This window comes from Puntigrus tetrazona, unplaced genomic scaffold, assembly GCF_018831695.1.
Source record: "Puntigrus tetrazona isolate hp1 unplaced genomic scaffold, ASM1883169v1 S000001164, whole genome shotgun sequence".
Lineage (NCBI taxonomy): Eukaryota > Metazoa > Chordata > Actinopteri > Cypriniformes > Cyprinidae > Puntigrus > Puntigrus tetrazona.
In genome coordinates, this window is record NW_025048750.1 from 187,669 (window position 1) to 200,024 (window position 12,356).

Below are 12,356 nucleotides of genomic sequence, written 5' to 3' on the forward strand. Positions count from 1 at the left end.
TCGCTCCCCTCCATTGGACAGATTTCACACGTGGTTCAGAGCGGCTCACGTTGAAGGCGTTCCCAAAGCGTTTGTGACGCAGCGTCTCATTCCCTAGAGGAACCATGGTTACATCCGTAACCTGAGACATTCTGGTCTCTGATGAACATAATCTCTGGGTTGATCTACCATCTAGTCTGGATACAAACTGTGAAAACAGATTAAGATAGAAACAGGACTAATATTAGCGTAGATGCCCTTCTTTTTACGATATCACAAGTACATCGTATTTTAGGAGTAGTGTTCCCGGTTCCAGCTAATCTAAGTAATGCAGCCTAAAAATCCTTTAACGGATTTGAATAATAAAAAGTGTGTTGGTCTGTTATGTGTAGGCTAAGTTAAAAAGATGTGTCTTTAATCTAGATTTAAACTGGCAGAGTGTGTCTGCTTCCCGAACAGAGTTAGGGAGATTGTTCCAGAGTTTAGGTGCTAGATAGGAAAAGGATCTGCCGCCCGCAGTTGATTTTGATATTCTAGGTATTATCAAATGGCCAGAGTTTTGAGAACATGAGCGGACATGCAGGACTATAATGTGATAAGAGCTCGCTCAAGTATTGAGGAGCTGAACCGTTCAGGGCTTTATAGGTAAATTTAAATTTAAAATCTATCCGATGTTTGATAGGGAGCCAGTGCAGTGTTGACAGAACCGGGCTAATATGATCATACTTCTTAGGTCTAGTAAGGACTCTAGCTGCTGAGTTTTGGACTAGCTGAAGTTTGTTCATCAAGCGCAGAACAACCACCCAATAAAGCATTACAATAATTTAACCTCGAGGTTCAATCCTCGCATTAATTAATATTTCTGCATTAGAGGTTGAAAGCATAGGTTGTAATTTAGATATATTTTTAAGATGGAAAAAAGCAGTTTTACAGACGCTGCAATCATGGTTTTCGAAGGAAAGATTGCTGTCAAGCGGCACACCTAGGTTCCTAACTGATGATGAAGAATTAACAGAGCAGCCATAAAGTGATAAACTGTGTTCTAGCTTATTATATGTGGGGTTTTTAGGTCCAATTATTAGCAGTTTTTTCAGAATTTAGCAATAGGAAGTTACTCGTCATCTAGTTTTTTATATTGACTATGCATTCTGTTAGATTCTCAATTTGTTGTGTATCACCAAGCTGCGCTTCACCAAACTGTTGTTGGATTGTTGGAAGAAGTTGCTGTTGCAGGGTGTTTTGGTACTATTCTTTATTCATGGCTGTGTATTTTTTAGCAAAATTGTGAGTGAGCCCACTTTCAGCACCGAAGATACTGAAAGGTGATTGGTCTCCTGACAGTGATCGGTTAAATACGCGGGAAAATAGAGCATTGACTTTAACCAGAGATCATAGTAACATCTCTGATTTATACTAATTTATACATTTATTAATAAATCTCGCTATTTAATAATGAAAAGTGCATAAGATTCAACGCTTCCGATAAAAGCGTACACTCGCGCTGTTGTACTCACACACGCAACGTCATGCGCACCATATACGTGAACTATAGTTTCTATGGCGACGCGTGTTATGACGTGAATTCTACACATAAACACTCAAACCCATCGATATCTGTTTTTTGAGAGACGAGGCGATTTCAGAGACTTTCGGAGATTATTTACTGACACTGTGATTTTCGACCAAGTTCGAAGCGAGAGGAGACTTTTATTTTAGGAGAGCGGAGGATATTTCCTTTGAGTACAGTTTGAAGGAAGTTTTTTTATTCTCTTCTTATTTCTTTCTCTTTATTTCTCTCATTCTTTCTTTCTTTCTTTCTTTCTTTCTTTCTTTCTTTCTTTCTTCAACTAATTATTATTTTTTTTTATTTACTGTATTTCTTGGAGTTTGGAGAGATTGTCAGCCGCTCTTATGAGTGAAAGACAAGGTGAGTGTTTTGTTTATTATTGCTATGTTATGGTATGATGTTGTACAATGTTTGACTGAATTAATGTGAAGATATGCCTCTAATTTTCTATTCAAGAGCAAATAGAAGTAAAAGCAATTGGTGCTTGGTTATGATAAAGGTTGCTAATAGAGGCTGTAAGTGTCTGATGTGTGAAATATTGCAGCCTCGGGCCGCTCCAGATCCAGAAGTGCTGCTGTCTCTCAGGCGGCTGCTCAGGAGGTTGGGAGAGCGCGGCTCTGGTGACGGCAGCTCAGGAACCGCTGACCAACCCAAACCTGCCTCTGAGCCAAGAGCTGCCTGGGTACATCGCTCCTCTGCCGTCAGAGTTGGCCGTTTCTGTGTCCGTGTCTCACGGGAAGAGGAAGCGGCAGAGCGGCAGCCAGGAGGATGAGGGTCCGTCCCCCTCATAACAGAAGAGCTGCCAAACGCTCCCGCAGAGGTCAGAGTGCACTGAGATTAAACCACTCACTAAACGAGTCGTCACTGAAGACGTTACAGTAAGGTCCCGTTTAAAGAGGTTTCTTGTGATCTTGTGTGTTGCAGAAGCGTATGTGAAGGGCCCATTGCTGGGGCGAGGTGGATTCGGCTCGGTGTATGCTGGGACCCGCAGGTCTGACGGACTGCCAGTAAGACTTCCTCTCACCTCCCTCGTTAGAAATGTTGCCGTCAGTGAACGTGGTCTGTGATAATTAGTCAGCGTGGTCTTCATCTGTCTACAGGTTGCCATCAAGCACGTCTGTAAAAGAGGAACACCGAGACTGAGAGTCGTGAGTCAGAGTGAATCTGTTGCTCTGCTTGCTCTGATTGAGCGCTGGATATAACGCAGCGTTCGTCCTGCAGGAAGGTCAGGATCAGCTGCCGCTGGAGGTGGCGTTGATGAGTCTGGTCAATTCGGCTCCTGCCTGCCCCAACGTCCTGCAGCTGCTGGAGTGGTTAGACTTTCCCAGACGCTACACCTTGATCCTGGAGCGTCCCGTTCCTTGCCAAGATCTGGACACTTTCTGCAAGCAGAACGGACTCCTGGAGGAGAGTCTGGCCAAGAAAGTGCTGCTGCAGCTGGTCACGGCGCTGAAACACTGCGAGCCGCGGAGTCCTGCACCGGGGCGTCAAACCGGAGAACCTGCTGATCTCCACAGAGTCACACGACATCAAGCTGCTGGACTTCGGCTGTGGAGATCTGCTGAAAGACTCGGCCTATAGACACTTTGCAGGTGGGTTTGATCTCACTGCGGTGATCTGTGTTTGTTTGTGGAGCCTCTTCAGGTGACGTCTGGGGTCTTGTTTTGTCTCTCAGGCACTCTTCAGTACGCCTCCTGAGTGGTTTTTGGCGGCAGCGCTATCACGCAGGACCGGCTACGGTTTGGTCGGTCGGGGTAACGCTCTACAACATCTTGTGCGGCTGTTTCCCCTTCAGAGGCACGTTGAGAGTCACCTCCAGAAGCAGACTGCGCTTCCCTAGAGAGCTGTCCACAGGCAAGAGACAGAGGTCACGTCCAGATCCAGGTGAAGCGTGTGCTTCTGTCTTCCTGAACACTGTGTTGTGTGTAACAGAGTGCCGTCAGCTGATTGGCTGGTGTCTCAGTGCATCGGCGTCAGACTGGCCCACTTTAGAGGACATTGAGCGCCACCCCTGGTTACACTGAGCAGGTGGCCAGAGACACACACTTATCTGACTCACAGCAGTCACGGCTGGATTGTCTCGTTAGGATCAGACTAGATTAATGCTTCCGGTTGTTTGTATAGGGTGAGCAGGAGTGACACAGGACGTGCAGGGAACGGCTTCCTGGTCGCCTCCAGAAAGAGCAGAGGATCATGGGCTGATGGTGAAGGGTTCGGATCCTCTGCTCCAGTCGGTGAAGATCTCTGTGTGGATGCTGCAGGAGTCTGAACACACAGCAGCAGCTGAAACCACCCACAGATCAATATGTGTAGCTTCTCCACAATAAAGTATAAATATGTATATAACAGGAGTTGTACATCTCGCTGTATCACAGTAGTATTACTTTTTTTGTAATCAGGACAGGAAAAAGGACCAAAAATAAGAAAGAAATCAGAAGAAAAATCTCTTAGTGATTCAAATTAATAGAAGGGGATGCATAGAATGTAAATTGCAAAAACAAATATATCAATAAAGCCATTTTTATGCTTAAAGGAAAAGTTTACCCAAAAATAAAAATTCTAAAAAATAATGGTGACCCAAAACCATTGTTCCATACTTTTTCAAAATATCCTCCTTTGTGTTCGGAGAACAAAGAAATTCATACAAGTTTGGAACTACTTGAGGATGAGTAAATGATAACAAAATCTTACTTGTTGGGTAAAATTCCTTTAAACAGTAATATTTTCGTTTGCCTTACCGTGGTGCTTTAACTGTGGCAGTGGGGCTGCACAACATCTGTGCAAATTATCAGGGTAAAGAAATTAACCAAATAAATAGCAATAAACAAACTAAAATATTTAGTTCAATACGTCCTGCAACTGGTTTTGCAAATACAGTAGAATACAAATTGCCTAGAAAGACATATTTTAACAGTTTTTATATTATTTAACAGAAATTACTTGATTTATAGTTTGGATTCATAACAACATAAATTAGTGTCCCATTTAGGTGCCCGGTCTTTTCAGGCTCACTGATTCAAAGAAAACGAATTTTCTGGTTGACCAGAAGCTGAATACAAAGTATTTATCCAGTAAATAATAATCAGTGAACCATATTCCTTTTAACATACCTACAAACATTGAGTTAGACAACATTTGACAGTCCACTTTAGGCATTCCACGATCAGTAAGCACCTTTTCAGCTACATGTCATTAGAGTTTTAGTAAACTGTCTGTTTAATAACCTCTTATTAGTTAATAGATGGCAAGTATTAAGGTATTAAACATATTCTCAATAAAAACAGAGAAATATATGCTATTAATATCTGTAAAATTAGCCCATTTTGTTTCAATATAGGATTGCGGAAATGAGTACAACCTAGATTTAATTCAACAAGGTGTGATATTTTAGTACTTAATATGTCCTCCATAACTCTATGTATACAGTGTACTGCTCTGACGCTTCTTGGCACTGAATGTAAAATTTTATTACAAACTGTTACATCTGTCCTGTTTAACTCCTTCTTAAACGACCTGGTCTTTAATGGGGAGAGTTTCTGGTTTGGGGAGAGTTGAGGTTTTGTATTATATCACACAGTGGTTGATAAAGCCTAACTCTCTCACACCATCAGCTCTCATACGTCCCTACAGAAGAGCTTTACTACCCTGAAGTTCACTGTGGAAACCAGACACTTCTCACTGTATGCCTCCTCTTGTGACACCAGAACATTTTAGATGCTGTCAGATCTGAAATTATTAACTTGATCTCATGAGACTAGAGCATGGATTCCCAGAAGCCCTCACTTACTTAAGCCAAGAGTCTTGGAAAAGGAGTTTATTGTGCTTTGGCCGCAGTGGATAGTTTCGGTGCGGACAAACAACCATGCATGGTGCTATTTTAAGATGTACAGTCACTCTTCTCATAGCGTTTACTGGCTCTGAGACGCTTTCTTGGTCACTCCTCACTAATCATTACAAATGATTATTTCAGGGCTTTTACAAGTCCATTGTTTTTGAATTTTTGAAAATGTTGCAGTATTTTTACATTGAAAACAAGAATTTGGTATTCCTCTTGCATTATTGTCCTCTTATAAGTTAAAAAATAAATACCCTGGCAGTGTTCACTGTTCCAACAAAAAACTACAAAAAAATTAAAACCCGACGTTAACTTCAGGCCAGGTGTGTGTACCCGATGAAACCACCTATATCCCAGCAAGCTAACAGTGGTTTGTTGACTCACTAGTATGTTTATCAGTATCAGTGTGTGTGAGGCCCGAGAGCTACAGATCTCCATCCTGTAGATGGAGGAGAACACAACCTTCTCATGTTGAACCCAACAAAAACCGTTTCCTGTTCTGTTCTCATTGTACAGTATGTGCCGTGTTTCAGTGTCTGAGTCTCTTAACTTGTGATGTGTCTGCTTCTCTTTGTAGGACACGTAGTGTTCATGTCTTCAGAAGCTTCTTGGTGAGCCACATGCCCCTCGTGATCTCGCTGATGAAGGGATTTCCAGACAATGGTCACCTGTCCAGAGAAGAGAGGCGTTTCATCTCCTGTCCAGAACCGTTGCACACATGATCACTGAAGAGGAAGTGGAAAGTCAACCAATCAAAATGAGCTTCACTGTAAATAAATGAACCTAATGGAGTACTACTAAAGCTGATTTAGATGAATCATTGATAGTTCATGCTGTTTCAGCATCTCAGAAATATCCACCTTGATTTTTTTTCTCATTTATTTTTAAACGTAGGAATAACTTTCATCGTTAGCTTCATATTTTACATGTTAGCTCAGTTTGAATAAAATCATTTAAATCAATTTAAATCATCCGTCATCATTGGCCCCAGGTTTCACTCTATAATATAAAGGACAAATGATTACGAATGATTTAAGAACAACTGAAAGACAACACAAGTATATGTTTGATCTCTTGAAGCAGCACGCGCACACACACACACACACACACACACACACACACACACACACACACACATATATACACTCTCACACACACACAGGTTGCTACAACGTACATTTTTATTTTATGTATGTTTGTATAAATGGTAAATAAACTGTTTAATAAGAATAATATTAGTAGAATTTTTTCCAGGGTTAAAAAAACACATGGTTGACTCCTTATATACAGGGTCACATGATTGATTCAGTACATCCTCAAAACGACATTCAATCAAAAATGGGTGACCCTGATGAACTTAATCCTGATTAATTATACAGTTGTTGCCAAAAGTTTTGAGAATGACACAAATATTAGTTTTCACAAAGTTTGCTGCGAAACTGCTTTTAGATCTTTGTTTCAGTTGTTTCTGTGATGTACTGAAAGTTTCAAAGGCTTTTATCGACAATTACATGACATTTATGCAAAGAGTCATTATTTGCTGTGTTGGCCCTTCTTTTTCAGGACCTCTGAAATTCGACTGAGCATGCTCTCAATCAACTTCTGGGCCAAATCCTGACTGATAGCAACCCATTCTTTCATAATCACTTCTTGGAGTTTGTCATAAGTAGTGGGTTTTTGTTTGTCCACCCGCCTCTTGAGGATTGACCACAAGTTCTCAATGGGATTAAAATCTGGGGAGTTTCCAGGCCATGGACCCAAAATTTCAACGTTTTGGTCCCCGAGCCACTTAGTTATCACTTTTGCCTTATGGCACGGTGCTCCATCGTGCTGCAAAATGCATTGTTCTTCACCAAACTGTTGTTGGATTGTTGGAAGAAGTTGCTGTTGGAGGGTGTTTTGGTACCGTTCTTTATTCATGGCTGTATTTTTGGGCAAAATTGTGAGTGAGCCCACTCCCTTGGATGAGAAGCAACCTCTCACATGAATGGTCTCAGGATGCTTTACTGTTGGCATGACACAGGACTGATTGATGGTAGCGCTCACCTTTTCTTCTCCAGACAAGCCTTTTTCCAGATGCCCCAAACAATCGGAAAGGGGCTTCATCGGAGAATATGACTTTGCCCCAGTCCTCAGCAGTCCATTCACCATACTTTTTGCAAAAGATCAGTCTGTCCCTGATGTTTTTGGAGAGAAGTGGCTTCTTTGCTGTCCTTCTTGACACCAGGCCATCTTCCAAAGTCTTGGCCTCACTGTGCGTGTAGATGCGCTCACACCTGCCTGCTGCCATTCCTGAGAAAGCTCTGCACTGGTGGCTCTCCGATCCTGCAGCTGAATCCTCTTTGGGAGACGATCCTGGCGCTTGCTGGACTTTCTTGGACGCCCTGAAGCCTTCTTAATAAGAATTGAACCTCTTTCCTTGAAGTTCTTGATGAGTCTATAAATTGTTGATTTAGGTGCCATCTTAGTAGCCACAATATCCTTGCCTGTGAAGCCATTTTTATGCAGCGCAATGATGGCTGCACGCGTTTCTTTGCAGGTCACCATGATTAACGATGGAAGAACGATGATTTCAAGCATCACCCTCCTTTTAACATGTCAAGTCTGTCATTCTAACCCAATCAGCCTGACATAATGATCTCAGCCTTGTGCTCGTCAACATTCTCACCTGAGTTAACAAGGCGTTTACTGAAATGATCTCAGCAGGTCGTTTAATGACAGCAATGAAATGCAGTGGAAAGTTTTTTCAGGTTTAAGTTCATTTTCATGGCAAAGAAGGACTATGCAATCCATCTGATCACTCTTCATAACATTCTGGAGTATATGCAAATTGCTATTACAAAAACTTAAGCAGCAACTTTTCCAATTTCCAATATTTATGTCATTCTCCAAACCTTTGGCCACAACTGTACATATACTGTTGATACACATTTCTTTCATAAACTCCAATTTTCTATTAATACACAATTCCAAACCTTTCCAAAACAATCTTGAGTAAATGAGAAAAGAAAGATGCTAAATAGTTTTCTTTTGTTTACCAAAGTTGACAGCTATACGAAATGTTAAGCTTAAATATTTCCAAATGTAATCAATTCTATGAAGTAGTTTGTAAGACACTTCCTTCATTTTGATACAACATTTATTTGGCAGTATTCATTCTTTAACACAAGAGATATAACCAAATAAAGAAGAGCAAAGGACACAGAACAAAGAGCATTTGTTAAAATCGTATTAATTAATATATTGTTGTCTTAAAACAAATACAGTTTTTCAAATGTGCACACTTTTGGAAAAAATGCTAATTCTCCTGGTTTCACAGGTGATTGGATTTTCTGAGGATCCTGTATCGACAACAATTACCCACTGAAATGAACTAAATTACTTGCATCTTACTAAAAGAATACCTCCTTTGAGCCAACGATAAAATAAAGATCTGTTTTTAAATAATATGCCCTTGTTATTTCATATGAAATAGTTGTGGGTGAAAAATGGTGAAAAGAGCTTGTCTGTGAAAACCGGCCAATTTAGCAGGAATTTTGTCAACAGAATTTTTTTTTTTTTTTTTATTATGTTCCAATAAAAAATCTATGCTTCCAAGAAAATTATATATATCATTAGGAAGGCATTCCGAGGATTTTAATAAGAAAATTATGAATAAAATAAATAAAACTAATGAATCACTGTATCAAATGCTTGATATTTTCAGTAATATCTTATATTTTTTCTTTAAACATTCATTTTCAAGCAGGTTTACGCACAGGTTTGATGGCCTTTTGAAAGATACTGAAAACTGATTGGCCTCCTGACAGTGATCGGTTAAATCGCGGGAAAATAGCGCGTTCAGTTTAGTCAGAGATCATAGTAACTTCTCTGATTTATATAGTAATTTATACATTTATTAATAAATCTCGCTTTTTAATAATGAAAAGTGCATAAGATTCAACGCTTCCGATAAAAGCGTGCGCTCGTCGCTGTTGTACTCACGCGCGCGCGTCACGCGCACCATGTCGTGAACTATAGTTTCTATGCGTAGCGTGTTGTGACGTGAATTCTACACATAAACACTCAAACCCATCGATATCTGTTTTTTTGAGAGAGACGAGGCGATTTCAGAGACTTTCGGAGATTATTTACTGACACTGTGATTTTCGACCAAGTTCAGGCGAGAGGAGACTTTTATTTTAGGAGAGCGGAGGATATTTCCTTTGAGTACAGTTTGAAGGAAGTTTTTTATTCTCTTCTTATTTCTTTCTCTTTATTTCTCTCATTCTTTCTTTCTTTCTTTCTTTCTTTCTTCAACTAATTATTTTTTTTATTTACTGTATTTCTTGGAGTTTGGAGAGATTGTCAGCCGCTCTTATGAGTGAAAGACAAGGTGAGTGTTTGTTTATTATTGCTATGTTATGGTATGATGTTGTACAATGTTTGACTGAATTAATGTGAAGATATACCTCTAATTTTCTATTCAAGAGCAAATAGAAGTAAAAGCAATTGGTGCTTGGTTATGATAAAGGTTGCTAATAGAGGCTGTAAGTGTCTGATGTGTGAAATATTGCAGCCTCGGGCCGCTCCAGATCCAGAAGTGCTGCTGTCTCTCAGCGGCTGCTCAGGAGGTTGGGAGAGCGCGGCTCTGGTGACGGCACGCTCAGGAACCGCTGACCAACCCAAACCTGCCTCTGAGCCAAGAGCTGCCTGGGTACATCGCTCCTCTGCCGTCAGAGTTGGCGTTTCTGTGTCCGTGTCTCACGGGAAGAGGAAGCGGCAGAAGCGGCAGCCAGGAGGATGAGGTCCGTCCCCCTCATACAGAAGAGCTGCCAAAGCGCTCCTCCAGAGGGTCAGAGTGCACTGAGATTAAACACCTCACCACTCACTAAGCGTGCGTCACTGAAGAGCGTTACAGTAAGGTCCCGTTTAAAGAGGTTTCTTGTGATCTTGTGTGTTGCAGAAAGCGTATGTGATGGGCCCACTGCTGGGGCGAGGTGGATTCGGCTCGGTGTATGCTGGGACCCGCAGGTCTGACGGACTGCCAGTAAGACTTCCTCTCACCTCCTCGTTAGAAATGTTGCCGTCAGTGACGTGGTCTGTGATAATTAGTCAGCGTGGTCTTCATCTGTCTACAGGTTGCCATCAAGCACGTCTGTAAAGAGGAACACCGAGACTGAGAGTCGTGAGTTGAGAGTGAATCTGTTGCTCTGCTTGCTCTGATTGAGCGCTGGATATAACATGGCGTTCATCCTGCAGGAAGGTCAGGATCAGCTGCCGCTGGAGGTGGCGTTGATGAGTCTGGTCAATTCGGCTCCTGCCTGCCCCAACGTCCTGCAGCTGCTGGGTGGTTAGACTTTCCCAGGCGCTACACCTTGATCCTGGGCGTCCCGTTCCTTGCCAAGATCTGGACACTTTCTGCAAGCAGAGCGGGCGCCTGGAGGAGAAGTCTGGCCAAGAAAGTGCTGCTGCAGCTGGTCACGGCGCTGAAACACTGCGAGAGCCGCGAGTCCTGCACCGGGACGTCAGGCCGGAGAACCTGCTGATCTCCACAGAGTCACACGACATCAAGCTGCTGGACTTGGCTGTGGAGATCTGCTGAAAGACTCGGCCTACAGACACTTTGCAGGTGGGTTTGATCTCACTGCGGTGATCTGTGTTTGTTTGTGGAGCCTCTTCAGGTGACGTCTGGGGGTCTTGTTTTGTCTCTCAGGCACTCTTCAGTCGCCCCTCCTGAGTGGTTTCGGCGGCAGCGCTATCACGCAGGACCGGCTCTGATTTGGTCGGTCGAGTGGCGCTCTACAACATCTTGTGCGGCTGTTTCTCCCTTCAGAGGCACGTTGAGGGTCACCTCCAGAAGCAGACTGCGCTTCCCTAGAGAGCTGTCCACAGGCAAGAGACAGAGGTCATGTCAGATCCAGGTGAAGCGTGTGCTTCTGTCTTCCCTGAACACTGTGTTGTGTGTAACAGAGTGCCGTCAGCTGATTGGCTGGTGTCTCAGTGCATCGGCGTCAGACCGGCCCACTTTAGAGACATTGAGCCACCACTGGTTACACTGAGCAGGTGGCCAGAGACACACACTTATCTGACTCACAGCAGTCACGGCTGGATTGTCTCGGTAGGATCAGACTAGATTAATGCTTCCGGTTGTTTGTATAGGGTGAGCAGGAGTGACACAGGGCGTGCAGGGCGGCTTCCTGGTCGCCTCCAGAAAGAGCAGAGGATCATGGGCTGATGGTGAAGGGTTGGATCCTCTGCTCCAGTCGGTGAAGATCTCTGTGTGGATGCTGCAGGAGTCTGAACACACAGCAGCAGCTGAAACCACCCACAGATCAATATGTGTAGCTTCTCCACAATAAAGTGTAAAATATGTATATAACAGGAGTTGTACATCTCGCTGTATCACAGTAGTATTACTTTTTTTGTAATCAGGACAGGAAAAAGGACCAAAATAAGAAAAGAAATCAGAAGAAAAATCTCTTAGTGATTCAAATTAATAGAAGGGGATGCATAGAATGTAAATTGCAAAAACAAATATATCAATAAAGCCATTTTTATGCTTAAAGGAAAAGTTTACCCAAAATAAAAATTCTAAAAAATAATGGTGACCCAAAACCATTTGTTCCATACTTTTTCAAAATATCCTCCTTTGTGTTAGGAGAACAAAGAAATTCATACAAGTTTGGAACTACTTGAGGATGAGTAAATGATAACAAAATCTTACTTGTTGGGTAAAATTCCTTTAAACAGTAATATTTTCGTTTGCCTTACACGTAGTGCTTTAACTGTGGCAGTGGGGCTGCACAACATCTGTGCAAATTATCAGGTAAAGAAATTAACCAAATAAATAGCAATAAACAAACTAAAATATTTAGTTCAATACGTCCTGCAACTGGTTTTGCAAATACAGTAGAATACAAATTGCCTAGAAAGACATATTTTAACAGTTTTTTATATATTATTTAACAGAAATTACTTGATTTATAGTTTGGA